This window comes from Musca vetustissima, unplaced genomic scaffold (genome assembly GCF_032173495.1).
Source record: "Musca vetustissima isolate MV318-11 ecotype Yass unplaced genomic scaffold, APGP_CSIRO_Mvet_v1 utg15419, whole genome shotgun sequence".
Lineage (NCBI taxonomy): Eukaryota > Metazoa > Arthropoda > Insecta > Diptera > Muscidae > Musca > Musca vetustissima.
Window position 1 is genome coordinate 136,118 of NW_026877864.1, and position 5,167 is coordinate 141,284.

Sequence of the window (5,167 nt, forward strand, 5' to 3'; positions counted from 1 at the left end):
AAAAATCTTTGTCTTTTTGTAGGAGACCCATAGCAGACTTATATTAATATTTATCTTCTATATGGGCAATATTGCCAATTTTTTAACATAGCTGAAGCGGAGGATCATCCCTTTATAACTCGGGAACTAATTATGTATATGAAAAAAAGTGAATAGTTTTGGGTTAATTGATCTGTCGTTGCAAACTGTTCATGATATTGACCTCCAATCTTTATGTTGGTGGAAGCTGTGTCTACTTTAATGTAAAAAAATGTGTAAAAACAGGTTGAGGCGAACCAGTTTTTTTATGTTCTCTATCGATTTGTGACTAAGCCACTCATTGCATGGTCTTCGTGTCAAAATAAAACTAGAAGCCAACAAAATGGGGACTACGGCCCTTATGTATCATTTTTAAAAATTTTAACTGCATCTACCTTTAAATGATGCTGACATTTTGAAGCTCGATTTTGAGTGTTTTTTTAATTTTGCTTCTAGCTTTAATACGCAAACAGGAATTTATAAAAATTGATTATAAGATTATTGTAGTCGCGAATCTGCGTAATTTGATATGTATTTTGTGTATGTAGTATGTACAGCTTCAGAGTAATACTCATCCGAAGGTGCGAATTTTGTGCGATCAAATTTCTAAAAAACCTATTTTTCGGGCCAAATTTTTAGATCTGTCAACTGAATGATATGAGTACCCGCGATCAATAAGGTTTTTTACGTTTCGGATGATATAAAATCCTCTTCGTGAAAATCCATCTACTAGAACGGCGGGAACTGGCCTTCCAAAAACACGAAATTTGGCAAAAAATGTTTTTGAAAATATCGCGGATTTATTTGCGTTTTCTGTGTATCATTTCCGCTTCAATAAATGACCTCATACGGATTTTGATCTTTTTCGAAAAGAGAACTTTAAAAACTTCAGCCGAAAGAGAGATGTACGCAATTTATCTCAAAAATAGATTGTGCTGGCACATCCATGGTTCTTAATGGACCACATTGAAATCGGTATAGATCGATGTATTTTTTTAGGGTGCACACCGAAATCGGATGCGCGTTAATGGCATATGGAGTTTTCGGAAATTATTCGCGTTTTACGGTTTTTTGGGTACTTCAATGTAACGTGCGGCACATCTTAGCCGTCAAATGAAATTTCGCAAAATATATATGGATTGGAAGATAAACTTCAGTACTTCCTGGAAACCGCATGCGCATCAAATGATTTTGAGAATTACGCGATTTAGACGCAATTTATCTCAAAAATAGTGTGAGCTGGCACATCCATGGTTCTTAATGGACCACATTGAAATCGGTATAGATCGATGTATTTTTTTAGGGTGCACACCGAAATCGGATGCGCGTTAATGGCATCTGGAGTTTTCGGAAATTATTCGCGTTTTACAATTTTTTGGGTACTTCAATGTAACGTGCGGCACATCTTAGCCGTCAAATGAAATTTCGCAAAATATATATGGATTGGAAGATAAACTTCAGTACTTCCTGCAAACCGCATGCGCATCAAATGATTTTGAGAATTACGCGATTTACACGCAATTTAAAATGTATATTTCAAAATATTATATTATTTTAGGATTTATTCCTATTTATAGAATTCTAAGATTTATAGGAAGGGTCTTGATATAATCCGCAAGGTGTATACTTATACACAAAAAGTGATTATTAATATATATGTCAATTTTTCGGCGAAATTCGGGTAAAATAGCAGAATGACCCCAACATTTTTTTCTGAAATTTCTTGTATACAATTAAAAAAATAAATATTGACATTATTTTTTCGAACCAAAAACAAATATTTTTCCTCAATATCTTGTTTTATTGTCGCTTTGATTTAGAAACCGCTACACGGACTTGTGTGATTTTGATATCATTTGATTCACCATGGTGTTTAGATTATGTAGATATTTTTAAATTAATTTTTAGGTGTGTGTATGTCATTAATATAATGAAAATATTGATGTAATCTGCTATATATTTTTTATTTTTCTCATATTTCGCGAATATGTGCAACTTTATCGTGATTATTATAATATATTCATATTCTTATTTTACGGAGGAAGATATATATCAACGTTTTTGGTCAATATAATAAACGGCGTAATTTTAAGATTTTTTTCTTATGCCCAAAATTAAAACCTCGATAACATTTGCGCGCATCAACCAAAAATTTGATCGCGAACGGTTTCGGAGTCAGAACATTTTTCTCTATATGTGTACCAAAAATCATTGATGTGACACAAAAACAAAAAAGCAGATTTTTTGAAAATGGAATATTAAAAAATTGGCAATATTGCCCATATACATATATGTATATAATATCGATAGAAGGTTTTCGTCTAGTGAATTCTTCAGAAATGTTGTCACTCTATAAAAAACCTGCTGAAGGTTTGTTGTTTTTGTAAGACCATTTAAATGTCTTCGTCTATAGAAAATCTCTATAAGGTCTTCTGTGTATTAGAGACCTGTAACATGTATTCTGTTTTCAGAAGGCTTGTAGAAGTTATTCTATTCATAGGAGAACCCTATATGATCTTCTGTCTGTAGAAGACAACTAGAAGATATTCTGTCCGTCGAAGACAGAAGGAAGTTGAAAAATGTATATATGTTTAGGACCTAGTTTTTCATACTCCGCAATTGGTACATACATACTTGTACTCCGCATACTTGTACTCCGCAATACATACTTGTACTCCGCAACGCTCTCAAGAACCTCACAATACCGAAAATTGGGGGTGCCCTTATATGGGGTCTACCAGAAAAAGTGGGCCGACATTTATAATTTTTAGTAGAGATATTTGGTACCCAATAAGAACCCAATGTAGCGAATTCGGTTGAAAAACGCGCTCAAGAACCCCAAAATACCGAAATTTGGGGGGTATCCGAAAAAAATGACCTATATTTATAATTTTTTGTGGAGAGATTTGGTACCTATTAAGAACTCAAAATACTAAATTACAGCCAATTCGGTGGAAAAAATATGATAAAAACCCCCAAAATACTGAAAATTATGAGGTACCGTTATATGGGGGCTTCCAGAAAAAGTGGACCTATATTTATATTTTTTTGTGGATACATTTAGTACCCAATAAGAACCCAATGTACCAAATTTCAGCGTATTCGGTTGAAAACGCGCTCAAGAACCCCAAAATACCGAAAATTGGGGGGTACTGTTATATGGGAGCTATACCTAAACGTGGACCGATATATCCCATCTTCGAACTTGACCTGCCTGCAGACAAAAGACAAACCTATACAAAATTTCAGCACCCTACCTCAATTCCTTCAAAAGATAGCGTGATTACAACAGACGGACGGACGGACATGGCTAGATCGTCTTAGAATTTTACCCTAATCAAGAATATATATACTTTATAGGGTCGGAAAGGAATATTTCGATGAGTTAAACGGAATAACAAAATTAATATACCCTCCATACTATGGTGGATGGTATAAAAATTACAGATCTATGTGAAGTATTAAAAATACCTCATGTATTTTTTCAGATATTTATATATATTCTGGATGTTATTGCACAGGGTTAATCATTGTATTATTTATTTGTCTTGGACCCATGATAAATCTCTTATTAAGAATTGTACTCGAATATGTTCTAATGGCTCGGTCTTTATTTCAATTATTTATTTTTCAAGATCATACAATATTTATTTCCCATCATATATTAATTTATTAGTTCAAAATCGAAACTGGTATAATATATCCGCATTTCCGGCATTTTCAAAGGCCGATGTACTTTGATCATCAGATTTGATAATATAATCGGATTCTTTCAAAGCACCGCACATGTTGAAAACAACATCAGACAATTCATCATTTTTCGAACAATCCAACATATATTCATATTCGTCACTAAATTAGGGCCCAAAAGCCTTTTGGATTTCTTCGTATTTATCCGATAGCACCCCGATGAGAAAGGTACCAGGTCTAGGCAAGTAGAACTCACCAATCGTTGGTGGATCATATTGCACCATGGTGGTGTGACATCATCAACAGCAATTGTCTTAAATACCATACCTATAATAGCATCGAATGGAGCATAGGTGATACCAGGTTCAATGTGCCAGCAGCAATAACTTGCTTTTTGATTTCAAACGACCCGATCCATATTGGTTGGCAAATGATTTACAGTTCTTGACATAGGTAGATGAGACACAGGATCTTAGGCGCGATGAGTTTGACAGGTCTAATTGAATTCAGAACAAGGTTTAATAGGAACCCATAAATTGAAAGAACCGGTATCGAATAGAATCAAGAATTCTTGACAAGGAGTACCAATGGTAAGTTAACCATAATACAAGTCATCCTCATAATTGAAGAGTTGCAACACCATATTCGGCATTCAGTTTACGCAATTTATTGGTTTTGCTTTTCTGTTCCATAATTTTGGTTAAGGAACCTTGAACTAGAATGACCTCTGTCAAGAGAAGAATTTTCCTTTGAACTTTTGACTTTTTTTATAGTCGTGAGTCAAGATGCTACCAACATTTATTTCTAATAATTGTTCCAAAACAAACGGATTATAAGATAAGTATTTGTTTGTTTTTCAAAAACCAATGAAAATATATCCCGAATTAGGAAAAACATACACTAAGTGATTAAACTGGACTATTGTAGATAAAATTGATATAATATGTTTTATTAGAAAGAGACTCTTATGCATTTTTCTTTGCATCAAAAAAATCCAGCTTTCAGCAACCAAAGTCCATAAAAATTGAATCCACAATTTGTTTCCACAATACCACAATTTCTATATACGACATTAAAAAAGTGAACTCATGCAACTTTTTATCTTGGGGCCATCTACATTTCATGATTATTTACTTTTGAAAAACGAAATTAGCATGGTTGTTTACTAGGATTAGTATAGGTAAATGTCATAGATAGGAAATACATATTTCGGTCATGTCGAACTTTTTGTACCCTGTAACTTGAAGGATGTTAATTGCCAAATTCCACGCTGTGCTACTGCAAATGCAAAAAAAAAAATGCAAATTGTGCACCAAATAATAGAGATTGAGATTAAAGATTTAAATTTTGACACTTTTTACGTCATAAAAATAAAACTAAAAAAGCTATTTCAAAAATGTTGGTTGCATTTTATTGGGTATTTTGTACTTAACGAAACAACCTAAATTTAACTCTAAAT

General features: G+C 33.3%; 1 pseudogene; it reads right to left on the minus strand.

Moving 5' to 3' along the window:
• Positions 1 to 211: 211 nt before the first annotated feature.
• On the minus strand, positions 212 to 4,864 carry LOC133322543 (lysosomal aspartic protease-like; annotated as a pseudogene).
• Positions 4,865 to 5,167: the final 303 nt, after the last annotated feature.